The sequence below is a fragment of the Ictidomys tridecemlineatus genome, chromosome 6, assembly GCF_052094955.1.
Source record: "Ictidomys tridecemlineatus isolate mIctTri1 chromosome 6, mIctTri1.hap1, whole genome shotgun sequence".
In the NCBI taxonomy this organism is placed as follows: Eukaryota; Metazoa; Chordata; class Mammalia; order Rodentia; family Sciuridae; genus Ictidomys; species Ictidomys tridecemlineatus.
The window spans coordinates 102,075,713-102,102,251 of NC_135482.1; the positions used below are offsets into that span (position 1 = coordinate 102,075,713).

The window sequence follows — 26,539 nt, forward strand, 5'->3', positions numbered from 1 at the left end:
TTACATTAAACAGAGATGAGAGGTGGGAGGGAAAGGGAGTGAGAAGGGAAATCGCATGAAAATGGAAGGCGATCCTCAGGGTTATACAAAATGATATATAAGAGAAAAGGAGGGGTAAGACAAGATAATACAAATGGAAGAAATGATTTACAGTAGAAGGGGTAGAGAGAGAAAACGGGAGGGGAGGGGAGGCGTGGGGGGATAATAGAGAATAGGACTGACAGCAGAATACATCAGACACTAGAAAGGCAATATGTCAATCAATGGAAGGGTAACTGATGTGATACAGCAATCTGTATATGGGGTAAAGTTGGGAGTTCATAACCCGCTTGAATCAAACTGTGAAATATGATGTATTAAGAACTGTGTAATGTTTTGAATGACCAACAATAAAAACAAATGTGGTATAAATATAGCCATAAAGAAGAAGGAAATCTTGCCGTTGCATCAAATGAATGGAATTGTAGGACATTATGTTAAGTTAAATAACTCAAATACAGAAAGTCAAATACAACATGTTCTCTGTCATATATGGAAGCCAACAGGTTAATTTATGGAATTTGGCAATGTACAGTGATTATGTAAGAAAATTTCTGAAAATATTTTAAGAGTAAAATATTTTATATATTCAGGGATAAATGTGGCAGAATGAAGGGATAATTTAGAAAAATAACAGCATTAGGGAATCTTCATTGGATTATCTGGGAATTTTATACTATCTTTGAAGTTTAGTCATAATTCTCAACTAATCAAATAAATAAATAAATGAGAAAGAAAGAAAAACAAAGCCACAAAAATGTTAAGATAAAACTTAGTTGTTATGGTTTATAGAGAGGGTGTCCCCTAAAAACTCATGTGAGAGATAATGAAAGAAAGTTTAAAAGTGGAATGATTGGGTTATGAGACCCTTAATCTAACTGGCACATTAATACTCTAGTAGTATTAACTAGGTGTTGAGTATAGGCAGGTAGGGTGTAACTGGATGAGATGGGTCCCTGGGGGCGGGCCTTTGGGGTTTATATTCTGTCCTGTTTGAGCAGAGTTCTCCCTATTTCTGCTTCTTGGTGGCCATCTGCTGACCTCTTTCCCCTGCTTCACTCTTCCACCATGATATTCTGCCTTACCTCCAGCTCCATGACATTGAGTAAGATACGTATGGACTGAGACCTCTGGAACCTTGGACTTCAAAATAAACTTTTTCTCCTAAAATTGGTCTTGTCAGGTCTTTCTATCACAACACAAAAAAAGCTGACTAAAACATTAATAGAATTAATTCCTAGGACATTTCATAAAAAACACATATAATAGCATCATAAACCTAAAACACCAAAAGTATGCCTAGTAAGAGTTATCTACAATCTCTGAGAGAAATTAGAGATATACCTTGCAAGTCAGTTAGCTCCATATTGATGTTTACATCAAATCGAAACTCAATATAAATACCATCATGCTATTATTGAATTAAATATATCAAGTTTTTTGTAAAATGTATGCAAAATGCATAAGCCATGTATGACCAATACACTGGGCAGGAAAAATTACACAATTATAGCAGTTGCTCTAAAGTAATCTTTTAAAAAAGTTAGTCAGACATGCTATAAAATTATAATTAACGAGGCATGCTTGGCTAGAAGCATAGAAAATGACTGAATAGAACAGAACAGAACATAGATCATGATCAGAAATATCTGCACACTGTGTATTTCAAAGGTGACACAGCAGTGGGTAAAAGGCTTTTCAGTAATGATTCTGAGACATTTGGATGTCCAAACAATAATGTGAAAGGTTTTTCACACCACACACCCTATGTAAAATATCAACTGCAAAAAGATGTAAAAGAAATGTAACTAAACTTTTATAGGATACTTTTGGAGAATATTTTTATGATCTTATGGCAGTAAAGTTCTATTTAAAAGGGCAGTAGAATACTAAGTGTACAGGAAATATTGGTATGCTATGCTTCATTAAGAAAAAGAATTTGGTTGCAGAAAGGACACCATAACAGGAGAGGGTCCTGGATTAAAAAACATATACAAATATATCCATATTTGCACCAAAAGATATTGATGTGGTAATTTCTAGGATCATTATTCGGGTACTCAAAAAGTGCAAACTTCTCAAATCTCCATATAACTTGAATGCATCAATACATGATCCTGTGTTATTTGGCAGAAAACTCTACAGTTGTAAAAATAAATGAGATTAGGCTAAAAGTAAAAACATGGGTAAATTCTAAATATTATGTTGAGTCAAAGTAGATATAAAGAGAGGGCATGCTATGACTACATAAAGGTAAAAACCTGAAAAAAATTTTTCTTTGGCAGCATTTAGAGTGGTCTTCTTTGGAACGGAGGAAGGCATAGTGACTGAAACATCTGCAGGTGACTTCTGGGAGCAGCTGATGATCTCTGATGGTCCAGGGTGAGAAACTTGACAGAGCTATTACTCACTATTATACAGTGTTCTCTATGAATTGCAATAACAATACTAATACTACTAATAATAGTAATGCTTACTTAGAACTATTTCTCATAATACCCCTTGACAGGGCCTGAAAAATGAATGATCATTGAGAAGAATCATATTTTACCACAGAATGCCTCACTTTTGAAGTCAGTTCTCCATACTATCTGCTCTTAGAGACATGTCACTCAAGTATCAATCAGTCCTGACCATTTTTCATGAGCCGAACATCTGTATATCCTGATAGAAGACAAGATTTTAGCAACATCTCACATTTTTTTTCTCCCATAGAGTGTGTAGGGAGGTTAAGGTCCTGCTGTGAATCTCACCTAAGCATACAACTTACCTGAACAGACCACAGAGGCTGTGTTTCCATGAGCACAGGCAGGAACACCCAGGGCAGTCACAGGGCAGTTCCACAGGAAGGACTCAGACCCTGAGCAGTGGAATTGGTCTCTCCAGATCTCATCTCCTCCTTCCACAAAGTGTGCTCCCTTTGAGCTCGAGATGGTGACTCCACAGCCCAGCTGACGGCAAACTACATTGGCATTGGCCATATTCCAGTTGGAGCCACAGAGTGATTTTCAGCCTCCAGAGGTCTTCATCTCCACTTGACCCTCACACTGAGAGCTGCCATTTTTCATGAGCCAAACATCTGTATATCCTGGTAGAAGACAGGGTTTAGCAACATCACATATTTTTCTTATCCCCACAGAGTGAGTAGAGAGGTTAAGGCCATGCTGTGAGTCTCACCTGAGCAGACAACTTGCACAACCCCTTTGTGTGGGCAACTTCCTCCAGGACAGGGCACTCTGGGGCAGAACCAGAGCCCAGGTTCCTGTCCCTTACATTGGAACTCTTCAGCCCAGAACTGTTCACCAGGATCTCTGAAGGGAAGATTCTCCAGGACAAAAGCAACCTGGCCACACCCCAGCTCTGCACAGATGACGTGGGCTGTGAGTAATGTGAAATTTCCATCAGATACTGAAATCCACTCTCCTCCAGAGTTTACTTTCACTTGCCCAGAGCAAAGTCTATGTCCTCCAATCAGATGCACAAATCCTGTGGGAGAAAAAAAAACCAAGAAGTATCAGGGAATAGAACAGGAAGTTGCAAGTCACAGGTAATGCTGTGACATCTTTCATTTTCCATGGTTAGTTTCTGGGGAATGGATTTAACAGATGGTGGCTGCTGAGGTCCAGCCCTTGGGAGTGGGTTGGGGGGGAGTGGGGTTCCAGGAGTCCTGAAGGAGGAGCAGTGATGGCTAAAGAAGAGGAGTTGGAGAATAGGTTGCAAGTTAAGAGCAGCCTCCAGGAGATGTCTGCTGCCCCTGGAGTGGTCTTTATTTTTATACCTTTTTTTACAGGTGTTTTTTCAGGTAGTTAATGGATAGCTTCAAAGCCTGAGACTTTTTTTGATTTACATAATTTTCAAGAGTTACAATCTTTTCTGACATTCATTGATTACATAAGATATTGAATACATTGTTCAAAATATTTTTCTGTAACCTTAGCTAATCATGATTAAGCTTTTAGGTTTTTACCTCAATCACTAGGTGCTAGGTGACACAAATAGACTACATGACTCCAAACCTATGATTCACTTCTAACTTTAAAGCATACTTAAAATTATTTCATTGACCTTTTTTTTTTAGAAAACACTTAAGCGTTCCTTTATTTTTTAATTTTATTTTTTTAAATTTTAAACATTTTACTTATATTTTAAATTTTAATTACATATTATGCATACAAATTTTAAAATATATTATATATATATATATATATATATATATATATATTGGTTATTCAAAACATTACAAAGCTCTTGACATATCCTGTTTTATACATTAGATTCAAGTTGGTTATGAACTCCCATTTTTACCCCAAATACAGATTGCAGAATCACATCTGTTACACATCCACATTTTTACATAATGCCCTATTAGTAACTGTTGTATTCTGCTACCTTTCCTATCCTCTACTATCCCCCTCCCCTCCCTTCCCATCTTCTCTCTCTACCCCATCTACTGTATTTCATTTCTCTCCTTGTTTATTTACCTGTTCCCCTCGCAACCTCTTATGTGTGATTTTGTATAACAATGAGGGTCTCTCTCCATTACCATGCAATTTTCCGTTTCTCTCCCTTTACCTCCCACCTAGTGTATCTGTTTAATGTTGATCTTTTCTTCCTGGTCTTCCTCCCTTCTCTGTTCTTGGTTGTTCTCATTATATTATATCAAAGAAGACATTTGGTATTTGTTTTTTAGGGATTGGCTAGCTTCACTAAGCATAATCTGCTCTAGTGCCATCCATTTCCCTGCAAAATCTATGATTTTGTCATTTTTTTAGTGCTGCGTAATATTCCATGGTGTATAAATGCCACATTTTTTTTATTCATTCATCTATTGAAGGGCATCTGGGTTGGTTCCACAGTCTAGCAATTGTGAATTGTGCCGCTATGAACATCGATGTGGCAGTATCCCTGTAGTAAGCTCTTTTAAGGTCTTCAGGGAATAGTCCGAGAAGGGCAATAGCTGGGTCAAATGGTGGTTCCATTTCTAGCTTTCCCAGGAATCTCCATACTGCTTTCCAAATTGGCTGCACTAGTTTGCAGTCCCACCAGCAATGTACAAGAGTACCCTTTTCCCCACATCCTCGCCAGCACTTGCTGTTGTTTGACTTCATAATGGCTGCCAATCTTACTGGAGTGAGATGGTATCTTAGGGTGGTTTTGATTTGCATTTCTCTGACTGCTAGAGATGGTGAGCATTTTTTCATGTACTTGTTGATTGATTGTATGTCCTCCTCTGAGAAGTGTCTGTTCAGGTCTTTGGCCCATTTGTTGATTGGGTTATTCACATGAAATGTGGATTTCTGAAGTCTTACTACATTGGTAATTTTAATTTATACCATTAGAGGAATAATGATAAACCTTTTCTTGTAGAGTCAAAATTCTAAACTGAATTCACTAATCTTTAGGAGGTTATGATTTTTAAGAATATTAGATCTGCAGGTACATCATAAAAATCAGCCAGCAATACAGTTATCCAGTGACAGGAACAACAAAGATCAGCCTCCAGAACAGAAACCTGACTGGCTGAAGGCTCTGCCTCTGGATGCAGCCAGGTCTTCTTCTCTGTGAACTCTGGTTTTCACACAGTTCCACCTTCACATTAAAGGCCAACATCAGCCCCATCAGAGAGGGCCACCAGTTTTGCATGACTGATTGTAGTTTTAGCTCAGATAGAAACACAATCTCACCTTCATTGGCATTATTTCCTTTTTATTTTCCTTTATTTCATTCTATATGGCCCTTTTCTAGCATCCAAGAGTTAGAATTGCTGAGCTGAGAGAGAATAACATTACATGCTGGTTCTATCTCAGATAATCCACTGTGATATCTGAGTACAGTGTCCTCTAGATAAAATATTAAGAGGGCATCTTTGTCTTGGGCATCAAATTCTATTGCAATATCAAACCTTCTGCAGAGATTTTGTATAATTTCCATTAATAAAAATTGGAAGAATTTCAGATAAAAATAGATCACCCAAAGCAGGCTTCACCTTTACTCTTCTATTCTGCACTGATGGTAAAGACCTAATCCAGCCATAGCCTGAGAGGGCAAAGTGTAAAATTTATACAGTACATGTACTGAGATGATCAACTGAGCATCTGTCATTGTGCTGAATAGAGATCCTGAGATGTTCAGTGAGCAGGATTGTTACAAAATCAGCAATACATTTATTTATCTTTCAAAACACACTGAGGATTTATTATGTTCTGGGCACTGTATTATAAAGTGCCGTATATCCAAAATCTTTGAAACAATTTTTTGAAAAAGACACAATTTAGAAATTAGAGCCAGCTGCCATCAATACAGATAGTATTTTTGGAAGATAATTTACTCTGTTACACTTAAAGAAATATAAACATAACAGTCAAAGTGTGGTTTAGATGCATTGTTTAGATTGTTTAGATACATTGTTCTTTATTTATGACAGAAGGCTGGTGTGAAGGAATTATGTATGGAATATGTTAAAATATATTAAGAATAATGTTTTTAATTAAATAATAGGCTTCAAGTACATTGGATTGAATACAAACAGATGCAAACACGCATACACACATACATGTACAGCATTTTTTCATGTACTTGTTGATTGATTGTATGTCCTCCTCTGAGAAGTTTCTGTTCAGGTCTTTGGCCCATTTGTTGATTGGGTTATTTGTTTTCTTATTGTTTAATTTTTTGAGTTCTTTGTATACTCTGGATATTAGGGCTCTATCTGAAGTGTGAGGAGTAAAAATTTGTTCCCATGATGTAGGCTCCCTTCATTGACCTTTAACTTTAAAGCATACTTATGATTACTGGTAAGCTTTACACTTATAAACTAAAATCCCATTAATGCACTCTTAAAGTTGTGAAAGTCTATTATTTAAAAGCCTACTACTCCGAAGTGCCTGTAAAATATATCTATGTAAATTTTACATTATTCTATTTTTAATTTCCAAGGTAATTTTCTATTGAATTAAATTTAAAAAAAATTAAGAGGGTCTATTGGTTGGGGAATGTATTTTTATTAGCATTTGTCCTCAATGGGGATACCATAATCTACATAGTAGGTCCTTGTACAGTTGGCACAGCAATCGTTTTTCTGTAGCTAGGCTGTTGTACAGGTTATGGCTTTAGGATGGGAATGAGGGGGGATAGTATAAATTGTTAACCATGGGATAAATATTTCTTGTTGTTTACGCTTGAGGAATAACACCATTGTTTGTATCCTGAGAGACATTGAAACCACCTCATGGCATGTCTCAATTGAATCCTTACTCTCATTCTGGGAATTTTCCTGCAATCTCAGGCAATATATTCTTTATTATTGATTGATGTATGTCCTGTTATCCATATCATGAGTATCATAAACAAAACACTTAACATTCCTAATGGTTCTGATTTCCAGATAGTGCAGCTCTGCCACAGCATCCCCCATGTTGTGACCGTGTCAGACAGTGGGTACAGGAATGCCTTCACCAGGTGCCAAAATGTGAATTCTACGCATACATATACATAACATGTATATGTGTGTGTTCAAAAAATGAATATATATATATATATATATATATATAGTGTAATATGCCTTTTTCTTTTTTATATGGATGTATATTATAAAAGTATATGTGTGTTTGCATGACTTTCTGTGACATTTTACCTCTTTTTTAAAAAATAGATCCATATCTATCCACTGAATGTAACTCTGTGTACAAAAATATTGATTAATTTTTCACTATTTTATGCTCTGAAACTTTCAATTCAGATAATAATTCCAACAAAGATAAAATTGTTAATGAATGAAAAATTCAATATATATCAAAAACTGACAATTTATATTTATTTCCCATTTGGGGATGAGAAAAGAGCTCACTAAATATTGTGAGACTGAGCTTATTGTAACTAAAGTAATCAGGGTTCTTTACATCATACTTCCTATTAAAGAAGACAGAAAGACAATTTAGAAGTAGGAACTGAATTTATACAGATATTTGAGCATGGTGTTTTGTTTGTTTGTTTGTTTGTTTTGTGTTTTTAAGTTATTACTTAGTTTCAATTTTATGATGGTATTCATTAACTATATTATTCTTTTAATGGTTAAGTGTGTTTCCTTTAGCAAATGCACTTATTTGCTGAAATACAGGTCAATATCCAAGTTGTTAATTCTGTTTTCATGACAAAGATTTAGTGTGTCCATGATTTAAGGATATTTATGACAGAAGGCTGGTGTGAAGGAATTATGTATGGAATATGTTAAAATATATTAAGAATAATGTTTTTAATTAAATAATAGGCTTCAAGTACATTGGATTGAATACAAACAGATGCAAACACGCATACACACATACATGTGTATATGTATGCAGAATTTAGTACTTATAAAATCATTAATATACCTACATTTAATTTTAAATAATAATATTTTAAATTATTAGACTACATATATTTATATCTAAATATTTGTTAGATATTTTAGGGATAGGCATAAATAAAAGAAAATTAGTCTCTGGTATTGCCCTGTGTAGTCAAATATGTAGATGTCAAAAAGAGTCATAACATGGGCTGGGGTTGTGGCTCAGTAGTAGAGTGCTTGCCTCTCACGTGCAAGACCCTGGGTTCCATCCTCAGCAACACATAAAAATAAATAAGTGATATAAAAGTTTTGTGTCCGACTACAATAACAAATAAATATTTTTTTAAAAAGAGTCATAACTCATGGAAAATAAATGATACCTGCTCTTTATAAAATATTAGAGTGGATTATAAAAAAGACCCATTCTAGGCCTTTCCTTTAATGTAACATTTTCAGTGTGTCCTCTAACATGACTTTTCCATATTTATTGACTAAAGTCTTTCAGTTATCTGATATAACACAAATCCTTTCATAATCTAGAATTGGGTAAGGAATCAATATCACTACTGATGATTATTTTGCTTAAAACACAATTTCACTACCTTAAAGTTGTGGGGGACAAAAGTGGGGATTGAGAATATCAGCCAGAATGGCTCCTTCTCTCAAGACTGTAGGAGGGGATCCATCCTTTCTCTCCCTCACTTCTGCTGGTCAATGGCAGTCCTTGGTATGCCTTGGCTTACAGATGCTTCGCTTTAGTTGCTGCCTCTGTGCTTACCTGTCCCTCTTCTCTGTGTCTGTCTCTGTGTTCCCTCTTCTGAGGACATGAGTCAGGTTGGATTAGGAGTATGGGTGAGAGACTTTAGAATATGACTGAATAATTCAGTGCAAAAAAGCAGAATGAAAATTCCTCACATCCTTTCTGCTATAGTAACAGGCTCTTCTTCTAAATCTGTGATGCTTCATTGAAGACTTTTGAATCTTCTCCTCTGACGCATCACAGTTAGAGAACAGAGCCACATCCCAGTCTAATCAACTGTTCCAGGAGTAGTAAGACTGGAAGAGGAGGCGCATTTGCCTTAGTCCCTAGAGGCAAAGCAGTGATTGGCAACAATGATGTGAAAAGAAAAAGAAAAAAGGAAACGGTTCTTTATTTTTCACCATGGTTGAATATTGTTTCAATCATGACCACCAATTGAAATTGCATGAGGCATGGTAAGGACATTTCAATATCTGAATGAGACTAATATTTTCATGACATGTCTTAATGTTGAAATAATTCCATAGATATTGTCATGTGAGGTACATAGATTTTGGGTTCACCAGAGCCATCTATATGTTTGTTTTAAACAGTATCAATATTTTTTCTGGCTCTTTTGCCTAACATTTCTCCACATGAGGGCCAAGACAGAGCCTGACTGACTTGAACTCCTCACTCAGCTTGTGCCTGACTCATCTGAGGACAGGGGTTGAATTTTCAGGGTGAAGACTGAGCTGACACTGAAGCCTACTCTCCAGCTCCTTGTCCTTTTAAAGGAAATCATTCTTCCTAATCTCACCTGAAAGATATCAGGACTTACGTGTATATAGGAGGCATAGCAGAGAAAGAGAATTTTTACCAAGAACCACTGAATGGAGAGTTAATACATGGAACCAAATTCCATGAAAACTCCAAAGGATCAACACAGCAAAAATTAAAAGTAACTTCAAAAACCTTAAAGTTTGACAGCTACATATTGAAAACTAAAGAACAATTTCTGCTTATTATGTCATAAATCAGAAGAATTAGAGACACACTCATGCTTCAGTACAAAAGGAGGATGCATCAAAGCCCACAGCAACCAACCAAGGAATGTGGTCCTGCTCTGTGGCCTAAGGAGCTTGTAGGATTGGCACTAAAAAGAACTGAAGGTGCAGGGTGTGTGTTTGGCACATGGCAGAAAATGAACTCTTTGGGTGGCTTCTCTAATAGCGACACACAGATGAGCAGCTCACAGGCAACGTCTGGGTGTTGGTTGATTCCTGTATAAATAAATAAGGTACTGTGGTGTTTATACTAAATTCATTCTCAGTCTCAATTTCCCTTCCTAAAACTCTCTATCTGAATTCTCCAGTAACCTACATTCCTTGGCATAATGGCCCTTTTCATAGCTATTTAAAGCTCCACAGTGATAAATGCTGTTGACAGTGTTAAATGTGTTAAAAGTTACTAAAAACTATATATTGTTGAAGAAGCTCATATGCTACATCCTTATGCCTTAACAGAGATGACAGATCTGGTAAGAATAAGTGACTTGTTAGAGGTTAGAAACATTGTGCCATCCAGATCATTCCACCATGACCTCATTTCTGCCTCTAAGTGATAGCTCTTCTGGCTTCAACTTCCCCACATCCCAGCTGCCTCCCACTCCATCCTCCAGACCATCACTGAGGATATATCATGTTCTTTGCTCCTTGGTGCCTCATCTCTACTCTTATTTAACAGAAGTGGCCTCCACTTTACAAACTGGGTTCATTTGCAAAAACACTTCAGTCAAGTCCCAGAAGAGCTTGTAGGGACCTGGGCTCCAGGAAACTACTCTTTATGTACCTGTATCAGCTCCTGGGAGATCCCCAATTCTCCACATCCCATCTTTTAGAAATCTCGGGCTCTTTCAGCTTGTGGAAATGACCTCTCTCACTTCCCATCACCATTGGGCTCAAATTTATCCAGATAAACAAAAGAGGCAGGGTGGCCAGGTTGATTTTCAACATCTTTCTTCAAGATTACCCTTCATTTATTTCACTAATACCAAGACTGCTTCCTCTACCCTGCCTATAGCTGGGACTCATTTGCATACAACCAGTTCTATAGGGTTTTGATCATAAGCCTTGATTTTCTATCCATCTCTTTCATCATCCATGACTTCACAATCTTACTATACACTTTAGGGCACAAAACTGTGTCATCCAAGTGGATGGGAATGTCTCTATCAGATGTGGAGACATTGGCCAGGCAGAGGTCCACATAGATCCCAGTATCTTCTTTGAAAACCAAACTTGCTCTGTATTCTTGGGCTTCTCAGTCATCTCTGAAAGCCAGAGGTGGCAGAATAAACTTCCCTTTGAGGCACAGGAAGAGGATAATGAGAGTGATCATTGGAGGACCAGAAATTGGCAAAAATGTGTGTATTCAGGAAAGGTAAAATGGGGCAAAGGGATCTTCAAAAGAGACATAATCTAAACTTTCCACTGATGCCTGATAGAGGAGACAGGCATTCGAGGAGCATATTGAGGAAAGTCTGCTTCCCTGTATTTTAATACAAAATACTAATTTCTTTTCAGAATTTGCTATGTTCCAGAAATATTTTTAGGTGCTGGGTGAAAACATTTCAAGAAAATAATGCAGACCAAAACCAACCATTTCAAGCCATTCAAACTTTATGAGAGATCTAATTGGGAAAAGAAAGAAAAATGCATTTGCAGAGGTCCACTGATTCACATGAATCATTCTCTCTAAAGTAAATTAAAACTTATAGTCAGATATATCCTTGTCTGATTCTTTGCTTAAAGGATATATTGCTTCTTTGGGCAAGTTTCATGTCTTAAAATGGTGTCATCCACAGGGCCTTTTCTCCCCACATTCTCACCTCAATACTTCATCTTTGAGTCACTCCTACAATTCATTCTTCTTCTTTTATATAGTGAGGGTGTACAGAATTCACACAAATGTACACAGAGTCACCACTCTAAACCAGGGTCTTAAGCCCAGGCACTATAAACTTCCTCTATCTTCCTCAAAATGTTCTATTTGTTCCCTTTTTGTTCTTATCAAATTTACCTCTCAGTGCACCTCTCTTGTATTACTGCATCCATCACATATAAACTACATAACCTTCCCCCATATCTTGTCACCTGTAGCATTTCCTTCCTTTTTCCATTTAAATTAAATATATTTCAGCTGATGCCTCAACATAAAGTATATTTATTAATGGACTAAATAGATCTCTTGATGCATGTGTATATTGTGTTATCTTGTTTGTTCAAACACTGTTCATTTCCTTCTGTGAAAATTTTCAATATGCTCTCTTCTTGTTATTTGAAATGTTTCTTATTGTTATCTGCAGTCACCTAACTGTGCAACAGTGCACCAGAACTTCTTGTTCCTATCTAAGTAAAACCTATAACTGATTTATCAGTCTGTAGCCTTACATTTCTAACCCCTACACTTTCCATCCTATAGTAATCACAATTGTAGTTTAAACTTCTAAACTTTTATTAGATCAACTCTTTCAGATTTGACATATAATGAGATTACTAGACCCTTGTCCTTCGTGGCCTGAGTTATTTCACTTATCCTAATGGTTTTTCAGGTCAAGGTTTTCTTCTTCTTCTTCTTCTTCTTCTTCTTCTTCTTCTTCTTCTTCTTCTTCTTCTTCTTCTTCTTCTTCGTCTTCCACTTTTGGCTGAAGAGTATTCCATTGTGCAAATGTACTTCATTGTATCCATTTGTTAGTTGATGGACACAGATTTTTTTCTGATTCTTAGCTACTGTCAGTAGTGCTGCCATATACATGGGAGTACAGATGTCTCTTCAATACCTTGATTTCATTTTCTTTGAATGTAAGCTCATCAGTGGATTGCTGTATTATATGATAACTTGGAGGGGCTGTCTGATAATGACTTAATGTATTTGTATTTCCTTTGTTTGTAATGTACAGCTTTGCTGTGTTGTATATTTTTTATTGACAGATTTTTTTCTTCAGTTCTATAAAAATCTCATGGCACTCTTTTCTTGTCTACATGTTTCCTATTAGGAAGTTCATATTAGGTGAATGAGCTCACCCTTATGTGTTTTTTTTCTCTTGATTCCTTGAGAATCTTTAGCTTTCATCCCTGAGAACTCTCTTATAATATGTAATGAAAAGAGCTCAAAGTTTATAGGTCAATTCTGGACTTTTCACCTTCAAGCAGAGACTTAAGTCTCTCCATAGTGTGCTGCCTGGTTCTTTGGGAAGCAATGAGGAGGGAGGTCCTGTGGCCACAAATGCTGCAATGCTATGTCACACACTGAGGCCACAGCCTGCCAAGGCAACACAGAACTGTGGAGGGACCAAGGCCTTCAATGCTATGAGCTGCCTACTTCTGAGGTGAACTCATAGCCCAAGACTCCTACAACCAGCCATAGGCTCTTCTTGAGTGTGTCCCACCAGCACACAGGTCTTGCTCTCTTTATGAACTCTGTCCCACATTTGAGGACTGTAATACCTACTGAGTGCTGAGTATCACCATGGTGGGCCTGGCATTTTGCTCTAAAACAAAACCTGTTTCTGCTCTTGTGTCCTGCTCCTTAGCAAGTAAAGTCTTGATTTTCCTTCTGTCAAGATAGCTTGGAGGAGTGGTGGTGGATACAGTCTCTTTGCTGCCGAACTAAACACAGGTCCAGAGTCTCTATCTGAGGTTACTGGCATGGGGACAAGGATTGTTGGGCTCTACTGGGCACCAGCTTAGTTCTGAGTTTCAAGTCTAAGGCCTGGACGTAATCACCTTTCCATTTCCCAACAAGGGTGCATCTATGCTGGGCTGCTTGGATTAAGGGAAAGGACAACTCTTATTTTCCTCTCTCCTTCAATGTGTTTTTTCTTTTTATTATCAAAAAAGCAGGCACGTGGTCTGGCACTTGGGCTAGGGTTGTACCTCAGTGGTGGAGCATTTGCCTCTCACATGTGAGGCACTGTGTTCCATCCTCAGCACAACATAAAAGTAAATAAATAAAATAAAGGTATTCTGTACATCTACAACTAAAAAATTATTTTTTAAAAGCAGGCTCTTACCTGGGATCTTTTATTTTCATACATCTTGATTATTTTCTCATATAAAGCTATTTTGTGTGTGTTTATGTGGTGTATTTGTGGTAGATCACTGAATAAACACCTTGATCTTGAGTCCTAAACTACATAATGTCTTACCATAATAAATATATGTTAATATTTTATTGCTTCCTACATTGATATTGGAGCACAGTGTTTAATTCACCTCCCAAGATGAGTTTATACAGAAGTTGCTTAAAAAGAAATGTAGAGCAATTCTACTGTAGTAGAGAAAGGAGAAATTGTGAATCAGGGCAGTTCACTCACAGTTCTCTGGCCCTTCCTGCCAATGAAATGATAATTCTAATGTCTAAATCTGGAAAAGAGAATTGCAACTTTCCCTTAATCCATAAACTCCCCTGTGATGTGTTTAATCACATCCCTGTCCTCATTCACATACTAACCCAGTGTAAAAATACTTCTGACTATATATATACAAACACTGAATTCAACTGAGAAAAGTAGGGCCTCATTCTTGCCTGTCCTTTAACAAGTCCTGCAAACAGAGTATGTGTGCTAATTTTGTATGTAATCCTAAAAAATAGTAAACTGGAGAAAAAAAATATGAAGACTGATTTTAAATTGAAATACTCTACAGAAAAATCTTTTCAAGTAAGAGAGTTAAGAAGGGAAAGGACAATAGTAGAGATTTACAGGACAGGAATAAATGAAGATCATCATCCACTGCTATCCCTGAATCCACTGATTCAGGGAAGGGCATCCTATTCCTCTGCAGACAATTCATCCCTTAGCCTCCCAGGAATCAGACACTATTTTCTGGAACTTTCCATTCTCTTAGGTAGTGGAGAATGCACTGACAATACTTGAGCAGATTACTCCTGCATCTTTAGAATGCTCACAGTTGTTCTCTTTCTGGCCCAGGACAGGGCACTTTCACAAGTAATCCTCCTGTCCTGTGCATGCCAGGTCCATCAGCCAGATGAGCCCAAATCCCTTGTACAAAGAGCAAGGCATTGGAGGCCATTCCAGAGCCCAATTGTCTGCACTCAACATCTGCATCTTTCAAGTCCCAATTGTTATGACAGACAGTGCCCCAGGAATGCTGGTGAAAGATCTCCACTCTGCCTGCACACCGACTGCCACCATCCACCAGGCGGAGCTGTGGGCTCTCTGAGGAGAAAGAATCATGTCAATGATGTCACGTATTGTCAAAGAGAATGAGAAGGATTCTACTGCCATATGGTACACCCTCTCTCAACAAAGCACTTGGAGAATCTACTTTCAGAATTCAGTGCTTGTGGTATAAGACAAGAAGTCATTCATTATACTAGGGCAGCAGCACTTGCCTCACAAATTTGAGGCACTGGGTTCCATCCTTAGTTTCTACCATCACATGTAGGAGAATTAATTGTGAAAAAATAAGAAATAGTGAATTAAATACAATGTAATCCAATCTGAGTAGAAGTTATTATGTAGATCTGATCAGAATAAAACTTGTTATTGGTAGACTTCTGTATATTATGTGACAAAACTTTGAGCAATGCCAGATTTCCTACTTTAAGTAGCTGAATGTGTCTTTTTCTGAATGATTTCTAAGAGTTTCTGTAATGGGCCAGTATCTGAATTGGCTTCTTGTAGACATATGCTTGAGGACCCATGGCCTTAGATTGGAAGGGTCAGAGCACAGGAGATGGAGTAAGATATGGGATAAGATCATCAGAAGTCTCAGGTGACAGTCATGAATCCAGTAAAAAAAAAAGTAATATATACACATTAAGACTGAAAAATAAATGGATCATAAGACAAACCATAGTTAATGCAATTTATTTCACTAATGGTTCTAGCCTTCATAGTTCAAATATGGGTATGTAATTTTAAATTTGCATTTGCTTAAGGTAGATTGGGCAACCTCCCTCAATAAATGATGCCAGATATTGACATTGCCCAAATGACACTAGGAATGATGGAATGCTACTTGTTCCTCCAAATATATCTAATCTCTGCTTGGATTTTCTGCCAGGAGTTCTGATTAGGAGGCAAGTAGCAGAACAGAAGTACACTTTTTATGACTCTGTGAGTGAAAAGAGTCAGGGAACACAAGGGAAACTGTATTCTGAGATAGAGGAAGAACACTGGGAACAAATCAAAATGATTAGAAATGTTAATGATATGGAAAATCATTAAGGCAGCCCAGAGAAAAGTATAAAGCAATTTACAACTTCAATTACAGCTGTAACCATGTAATGGATAACCATGGGAGAAACACATGGTTCTTACAAGTTTTAGAACAAGTTTGGGGAGATTTTCTGAGATGGACTTCTCCTGCAAAACAAGACAGTTTTAGAGAAGGAGTCCATCATATTGCTCAGCAAGCTCTCAGAGTGCTATAACTCTGAGATTATCTTGACAAGGGTCCTATTGTACAGGATAAATTGTACTGGGATTATAAAATATGGATTAATCATAATTCCAGGTCCCTGGGTCATCTTCCACAGTGATTGTGTGAAGGAAGTGAGCACCTACAGTCTCAGATAGAAAGACTGACTTCCACAAACACACTGACCTAGTGGCACAGAAGGGCCTAGAGGCCTCACTGACACATTGTTTTTCTCTATGTGAGGAGGGGTGATTCCAGTCTCAAGTGGTTGCACATGCAAGTAATATCTGAGAGCTCAGAGACCACAACTGGTGATTAACCCCATTTCCATGACCCATCTCCAGAGTGGAGCTCACTGGTTTGATAGCTTACACCACTTTTTACAGGTATTCCAGGGATTCACCATGGCTAGGACAGTCGGCATGCCCACATGGGCATGAGTCTTTGGAGCAGTGTGTGCCCACCAGTTGGGTCCAGAAACTACTGAAGAAAGGGCTTTTGGTGATATTGACTTTTGCCATGCACCCAGATTTGCAAACAAAATTTGTCCAGTATGAATATGGCCTGCTCCATCAGTATTCCCTTACCCTCCATGGCAGGAAATGAGGAGCTCAGTGCAGCCAGCATATCACACTGTATCCTAGTTTATTTTGATGGGAACTCAAAGAAACTATGATTGGTTTCATTTTTAGGCTACCAAACCTACATTCCTGGTGGATTCAAATGTTAAATGACCAAGAAAGTGTTGTCTACATGCAAGTATGTTGTCTGAGAAAAATTTTTATGAATTTTCATGTGTGTGTGTGTGTGTATGTATAAAATTATATTTTCCTTACTACTCTGTATTTAATGCATTTTTAAATTCTTCAAATGGATTTTCTCTTCTTTCTCATCTTTTCTCTACATAATTAACAATGAATTAATTTCCTTTTCTTAATCCACTTTCTCATTAATTCTGTTTATTTTCCTAATCTATTGTTACTTTTTTAGTTTTTATTAAGTTTAATTGATTATTACTGTATTTATATAGTTGATTTATGCTTATGTGGTAGATACTGCTGTTATTCACTTTCTTCTTTCTGAGTTATGATGTTGCTCAAGCCAAGAAATTTGAACAGGTTGGATGTGCGTTGCCACTGAGCTACACACCAGACACTAGAATGAGGATGTACCTTATTTTAGCCATGACCTAGCCCTGCACAAGCCTTGGTGGACGTTTTGGTTTGGATGAGAGGTGACCCCTGAAAGCTCTTGTTGGTACAATGCAAGAAGTTTTAGAAGAGAAATGATTGGGTTATGCGTCTTAACCAAATCAGTGAATTAATCCCCTGGTGTGATTAACTAAGTGGTAATATTATTTTTGTCTTTGACTGACAGAGAAAACCACGGAGTTGTGTGTACTTGAAGCGGGAAGGATTACAATGAGGCATTATATTGAGTAATCAGGATAAGAAAAGAATGTGCATTCATGAGGAGAGTGGAAAACTGAAAATCTGATAGGGGAAAATATTTGGAAGATGCATGAGGATGAAATATCTGGGAAAGGAGCATCAAGAATATGTACCACAAGGAGAAGTAGCAATAGTCAGAGAAGAAACAATGCAATCAAGATCTCAAGCTGGACAGTTAGTGATGTTCAATAGTGTGGCCATAAAGCAGATGGGGCGTGAGGGATGCTTCAAGGGTAGAAAGTCAGGAATGGAGAGGCTAGAATGTTATCTCAGTTATATTCAATTATGCTGACAGAAGAGCAGGAGAAAGAGGAGCCTGGGGAGACTGGTACTGCAGCCTTCCTGATTGACGGGGAGTGATCAGTCAGGAGAATGACAACAACAGAAATGGTGGCACCAGCAATCTCAGGGAGCAAATTTCAAGTAGCTGGACATGGGGGAAAAAAGAAAAAGAAAAGAAATTATTGAAAATGACAAAGTAAAGCAGGAATGTACTTACTCTAAGATTTGACTCAGAAATATCCCATTGAAAGGGAAGCACTGAGACTCCCAATGATAAGGACATCATTGTTCTCAGAGGACAGCCAGGTGTTTGTTAGAACATGAAACTGAATGGGACATTATAGGTCTTAAAATATTAGAAGATGATAGGCTCCAATTTCCAAAGGGCCCCCTGGAATGTTTTCTGGAATAGGGATAAAGTGGGCATACTAGTTTGCAGTAGGATATGGATAAAGGCTTAGTATCAAGCAAGAGGACATGGCCTGAGAGGAGGTCGATTCAATAGAAAAATAAAGGGCCCTTATTATACAGCAATTCCCCATAATGTGCAGATGAGAAGATAAAATAAACAGCTTTTCAACAGGATTTTTAAGGGACTCATGCCTTGGAGAGGACTCTAGATTTTATTATGCATCCAGGTAATCATGTATCTCTCTTCCTACCCTCCTCCTTCTTTGCTCACGATGGGATTTTATCAGTACCTCAAGGTCACCATGCTCTTCTTACCTCAATATTTACACTGACCCATTGTTCTGCTTTCTTTCTGCACTGGAACTCTAGTCGTTCTTTAAGTTTCAACTTAAATATGATTTCTCTCTTCCTCAATGTACATATTTCCACAACACCTACACTACCTTTATGACACTCAGATTTAGGCATGGTGTGTTTCATTAGGCTGGAGTGCAAACTGCAGCGGTATTTCCTCCTTGTATTGGTCCTCCTGCCTGAAATTAAGTTTCTACCTATAAATCACTCAATTACTTACCATCAACAAACTAATCTGAGAGGTTTTTTGTTTCAGAATAAACATGCTACTGTATTAGATTCCCCAAGTTGCCATTCACGCAATTGAAATTGTGAGGAAGATAAAGTGTTTACTCCTAACCTCAATTTCCTCATCTGAAATAAATGATCATCATGGTACCTACCAAAAGTTGATTGTGTCTGTGGGAACAAAGTGAGAGCACATAGCAAGCAACGTGTATAACTCAGGTCCAATCATTCACCCTCTCACTAAGGAAATACAGATTAACTAATATAACTTAAGACTGCATGAGGGAATTGCTAAGAATGTTCATCAGAGTATAACTTCATGCTCCCATGTTCTCAGTTCAGTCTCTAGTTCTTTTCACATAAATTGCTATTATCAATAGTTTCCTTACATCTGCCTTTGAAACAGGACTGCAACAGGTGGATCAGGTAATCTCTATCCAGTTTTCATTTTGTAGACTTGTTTCACCTCATCCATTATATTTGAATATGTGAAACTTTTCTAATAACAACTTACAGGCATAGGACAAACACATAGAAATATACAGTAGGTCACCTGTAGATATGATATGAGCTTCCTCCTTTGCAGAGCAAGATTGGTGTTTCCAGGGGTCAGAAGGACACTGCCAGAGAGATATATCAGTTTCCTGACAGTGGATTCCATTTACCCAGTGGGGTCTAGCACCTTCCCTGGAAGGAATCAAGAAATCCAGAGTCCCTGTGTCCCCACAGCCAAGCTGTCTGCAGATAATGGACAAGGTCATAACATCCATGGGACTGTGGCAGACACTGCTCCAGGTCTGGTTGTAAAAAACCTTTGGCCACCTAGCACACTCCTGTTCCTCGCTTACCAACCTGAAGGTCAGAGACTCTGAAATGGAAAGGGAAATATCAGGGCTCAGTGAACATTAAAGTCTTATTGATGTTTTTTTCTTTATTTCTAAGTAGTGAATATTCATTGATAACTCTGCTAAAAATGTGCCCACCAGGTGGAAGACTGGAAGTTATGTCCTTTAAACCTTTTTTTTTCTAACGTGTACCTCTCGTTCTGTTTCTACAACAATGTAATATTAGCAAATCAATATGCAGGAACACTGACCTGGGGGCTCTGCTGGAAGTGAACTCTTTATCTACTATCTGAGGAGCTATTTGGCAGATCTTAGAAAAGGAGCATGGACAGAAGAGTGGTAGAATAGTGGAGCTCCAGATATGTCCTCTCACTGATTCTTGGAGCCTGTGAATATTTTACCTTATTATAAAAGAACTTTTCAGACATGATTAAAAATAAATCTTTCATGGATTATCCTGGATCATCCTGGATTAATAAGTGAGTGCAACATAATCATATCCTTAGACCTGTGTCCTCAAAAGCAGATAATTATTTCTGGCCCTCATCAGAGAAACATGTGGCTCAGTGTGTTGCAAAGCTGTTGGTTTGAAGAAGGAAGGGGTCATGAGACAAGGAATTAGGCAACTTCTAGAAAATGAAAATGACAAGAAAAGAGTCTTCGAGAGCTTCAGCTCTTGCAGGTTGATGACACCTTATTTATAGCCCAGACAGATCCAGGTCAGTCTTCTAACCTACATATTATAGGATGACACATATGTGTTGTTCTGAGTCACTCAATCTATACTACCTCATTACAGCAGAATTAGAAAACTAATTCAGTGGGTCAAGATGTTGCACCCATAGGTCATAAAAGAGTGATGACTGCTTTAAATGGACACTGTAAGGAATGACTGTGGCAGAAGACAGGACTGAGAAGGGAAGAACAGAAGCTCAGCTTCTAAAGCATAAAATGAAAGCACCTCATCTCTGCTGGAAGGACCAGAAGTATTCTTTCCATCTGCCCTGTCCTGATTGCTGACTTGGGGCTCAGACACCATCCTGAAGACACTCCCCTTCCTTCTCCCACCTGTGCACAGTGTGCACCACAGACCTGAGGAGATGACCCCTGCATCCTCCTTGTGATGGCAATTGTGCTGTCCCCAGCGCTGGGAAGGGCATGCTACATGTGAGCTTCCTCTCCTGTGCAGTTCAGCTCATCCAGCCAGATGGGTCCTGATCCCTCTCCAAAGTGAGCAGAGATGGTGGCCTCAAGGGCCACTCCACAGTTCAGCTGTCTGCACACCACGTGGGCATCTCTCAGGTCCCAGCTGTCATCACAGATGGTGCCCTAGGAGCCCTGCTGCAGGATCTCCACTCTCCCTGCACAAGGATTGCCCCCGTCCACCAAGCGGAGCTGTCTGCTGTCTGAGGAGAGACAGGGTCATGTCAGTGGGCATTTGTACAGGGAATGGGAAGGCTCTTGTGCTGGGGGCTTTGCTCACCTGAGCAGTTGGCAGTCTGCCCCTCTGAGGCTGTAGAGTCTGCTGGGTCAGACCAGGAGTCATTGCACTGGGTCAGCAGCTGAGTCTGGTTTCCTACAGAAGGGATTGGAGAGCAAAAACTGAATTAAAGTACAGAATAATCTACTGAGGCATCTGAGGTGAAAGCTATAACCAAGAAGCATCAATTTCCTTTTTTCAGAGCGTATATTTTAATAGAGATTTCTGCTTTTCATTATGCCAAAGTTTTTTAGTTAGAGCTCATTATTTGGAATATATCAGTTGCTGCTTGAGAGCATTGAATAGCTCCCAGGGCAGCAAGATATAATCAGCTATTATCTGATTCAGCAACTAGGATAAGCTATTTTCCCCTATAGAAATTTTTCATTCAAAGGTAGTAGGAGAAACTCTGAAAATCTCAGCATATTTGCCTAATTTCCCTGGGAATATACAAATATAATTTAGTTTGGGCCAAAGAGGTGAAATCCTATTAAACATCTTGAAAACTGATATCATATTTAATGAATTGAAAGTATAAATTTTCTTTTAGATGGTGCCCAATATCTATCCACCTCAATCACTTTTACTTAAGGTGATCTTCCCTAAATTTACTTCAAGGAAGAAACAAAATACATTTTTGAAGGTTTCATGGGATGTGCATCTTGGCAGAGAAATTATTTTAAAAAATCCAATAAATATTTGAGAGTTGTATTTTAAAGTCAGAAAGCTAAAAATAAAAAAAAACCAGTGGATGAGTCTAACAGCACTGTATATTAGAACAAAATAAAAATAGTAAGTGGAAGAACATGGGAAAATGCAGAATGAAGCACAGAAAAAAAAGGATAGAAAATATGATAGTGAAATAAGAGTCATGGTGAGAAAAACTAACATTATGTTGTTGTGTGGTCTATTTGACTCTTGAACTTGAGGAGAGTTTGTTTTATGAACATAGCAGCACCATTTTTGGTACATAAATATTGATAATTGTTATGTCTTTGAATAAAAAAATCTATAGAACTCAATAACACAATTAATAGCCTAGACTTAACTGACATATATAGAATATATCAATCATCATCAAGTGGATATACTTTTTGCTCAGCAGTACATGGATTATTCTCAAAAATAGACCATATATTATGCCATAGGGCAACCCTTAAAAATTATAAAAGTGTGGAGATAATACCATGCATCTTATTGGATCATAATGGAATGAAACTGGAAATCAACAATAAAAGAAGGAAGGAAAAATCCTGCATCACTTGGAAAATGAACAATATATTACTGAATGATCAATGGGTTATAGAAGACATAAGGGAGGAAATCAAAAAAATTCTTAGAGATAAATGAAAATACAGACACAACATATTGAAATCTATGGGACACAATGAAAGCAGTTTTAAGAGGGAAATTCATTGCCTGGAGTTCATTCCTCAAAAAAAGGAAAAAAAAAACAACAAATAAATAATCTCACACTTTATCTCAAAACCCTAAAAAAAGAAGAGCAAAACAACAGCAAATGTAGAAGAAGGCAAGAAATAATTAAAATTAGAGCTGAAATCAATGAAATTGAAACAAAAGTAACTATTGAAAAAATTGACAAAACTAAAAGTTGTTTCTTCAAAAAAAAAATAAGATCAACAGACCCTTAGCCATGCTAACAGAGAGAAGAAGAGGGAGAACTCAAATTACTAACATACGGGATGAAAAAGGCAATACCACAACAGATGCTACAGAAATACAGAAGATAATTAGAAACTATTTTGAAACCCCATATTCCAATAAAATAGAAGATAGTGAAGACACCCATAAATTTCTTAAGTCATGATTTGCCCAGATTGAGTCAGGAGGATACACACAACTTAAACAGACCAATAAGAAAGGAGGAAATAGAAAAAGCCATCAAAAGACTACCAACCAAGAAAAGCCCAGGACTGGATGGGTATACAGCGGAGTTTTACAAAACCTTTAAAGAAGAACTAATACCAATACTTTTCAAATTTTTTCAGGAAATAGAAAAAGAGGGAGCTCTTCCAAATTCATTCTATGAGGCCAACATCACCCTGATTCTGAAACCAGACAAAGACACTTCAAAGAAAGAAAACTACAGACCAATATCTCTAATGAACCTAGATGCAAAAATCCTCAATAAAATACTGGCAAATCAAATACAAAAACATATCAAAAAAAATTGTGCACCATGATCAAGTAGGATTCATCCCTGGGATGCAAGGCTGGTTTAATATATGGAAGTCAACAAATGTTATTCACCATATCAATAGACTTAAAAATAATAACCATATGATTATCTGGATAGACGCAGAAAAAAGCATTCAACAAAGTACAGCATCCCTTTATGTTCAAAACACTAGAAAAACTAGGGATAACAGGATATTACCTCAACATTATAAAAGCTATCTATGCTAAGCCTCAGGCTAGCATCATTCTAAACAGAGAAAAATTGAAGGCATTCCCTCTAAAATCTGGAACAAGACAGGGATGCCCTCCCTCACCACTTCTATTCAACATAGTTCTCGAAACACTGGCCAGAGCAATTAGACAAATGAAAAAAATTAAAGGCATGAAAGAAGAACTTAAATTAGCACTATTTGCGGATGACATGATTCTATTCCTAGACGACCCAAAAGGGTCTACAAAGAAACTACTAGAACTAATAAATGAATTCAGCAAAGTGGCAGAATATAAAATCAACAGGCATAAATCAAAGGCATTCTTGTATATCAGCGACAAATCTTCTGAAATGAAAATTAGGACAACCACCCCATTCACAATATCCTCAAAAAAATAAAAATAAAATACTTGGGAATCAACTGAACAAAAGAGATGAAAGATTTATACAATGGAAACTACAGAACCCTAAAAAGAGAAATAGAAAAAGATCTTAGGAAATGGAAAAATATACCCTGTTCATGGATAGGAAGAATTAACATCATCAAAATGGTGATTTTACCAAAAGTTCTCTATAGGTTTAATGCAATGTCAATCAAAATCCCAAGGGCATTTCTTGTAGAAATAGATAAAGCAATCATGAAATTTATCTGGAAAAATAAAAGACCCAGAATAGCAAAAGCAATTCTAAGCAGAAAGAGTGAAAAAGGCAGTATAGGATACCAGACTTTAAACTATACTACAGAGCAATAGTAACAAAAACAGCATGGTACTGGTACCAAAACAGGCAGGTGGACCAATGGTACAGAATAGAGGACACATAGACCAATCCACAAAATTACAACTACCTTGTATTTGACAAAGGTGCTAAAAGCATGCAATGGAGAAAGGATAGTGTCTTCAACAAATGGTGCTGGGAAAACTGGAAATCCATGTGCAATAAAATAAAACTGAATCCCTTTCTCTCACCATGCACAAAAGTTAATTCAAAATGGATCCAGGAGCTTGGTATCAAACCAGAAACTCTGTTTCTGATAGAAGAAAAATTTGGCTTTAATCTCCCTCTCGTGTAGTCAGGCTCCAAATTCTTTAACAGGACACCCATAGCACAACAGTTAAATTCAAGAATCAACAAATGGGACATACTCAAACTAAAAAGATTTTTCTCAGCAAGAGAAACAATAAGAGAGGTAAATTGGGAGCCTACATCCTGGGAGCAAATTTTTACTCCTCACACTTCAGATAGAGCCTAATATCCAGAGTATACAAAGAACTCAAAAAATTAAACAATAAGAAAACAAATAACCCAATCAACAAATGGGCCAAGGACCTGAACAGAAAATTCTCAGAGAAGGATACACAATTAATCAGCAAATACACGAAAAAATGCTCACCATCACTAGCAATCAGAGAAATGCAAATTAAAACCACGCTAAAATACCAACTCACTCCTGTAAGAATGGCAGCCATTAAGAAGTCAAACAACAAAAAGTGCTGGTGAGGATGTGGGGAAAAGGGTACACTTATACATTGCTGGTGGGACTGCAAGTTGGTGCAGCCAATCTGGAAAGCAGTATGGAGATTCCTTGGAAAGCTGGGAATGGATCCACCATTCGACCCACATACTCCCCTTCTTGGACTATTTCCCAAAGACCTAAAAAAAGCATACTATAGGGATACAGCTACATCGATGTTCATAGCAGCACAATTCACAATAGCTAGACTGTAGAACCAACCTAGATGTCCTTCAATAGATGAATGGATAAAAAAAAATTGTGGCAATTATACACAATGGAATATTACTCAGCACTATAAAAATAACAAAATCATGGCATTTGCAGGGAAATGGATGGCATTAGAGCAGATTATGCTAAGTGAAGCTAGCCAATCCCTAGAACACAAATGACAAATGTCTTCTTTGATATAAGGAGGGCAACTCAAAACAGAACAGGAAGGAAGAGCATGAGAAGAAAATTACCATTAAACAGGGAGGAGAGGTGGGAGGAAAGGGAGAGAGAAGGAGAATTCCTTGGAAATGGAAGGAGACCCTCATTGTTATACAAAATTACATATAAGAGGATGTGAATGGAAAGGGAAAAAAACAAGAGAGAGAAATGAATTACAGTAGATGGGGTAGAGAGAGAAGATGGGAAGGGAGGGGTTATAGAAAGGGATTAGGAAAGGCAGCAAGATACAACAGGCAATAGTATGGCAGTATGTATAAACATGGAGGTGTAACCAATGTGATTCTGACATCTGCACACGTGGTAAAAATGGGAGTTCTTAACCCACTTGAATCAAATGTATAAAATATGATATGTTAAGAGCATTGTAATATTTTGAACAACCAATAAAAAAGAGAAAAACAACATTACTAATACTCTACAAGTTTAGGTACTTGAACCCATTATTTTTATTAAAAAAAAACATGCCTCTTTTTAGTTATATGCAACAGAAGAAGCCATTTTGTATAATTATACAAGAAAGGAATATATCTTATTGCAATTAGAGTTACATTTTTTATGAT

The 26,539-nt window shown here is 37.5% G+C and overlaps 1 pseudogene; it reads right to left on the minus strand.

The window, feature by feature from the left end:
• Positions 1-26,539, minus strand: part of LOC106145563 (antigen WC1.1-like) — a 79,547-nt pseudogene that overhangs the window by 34,637 nt on the left and 18,371 nt on the right.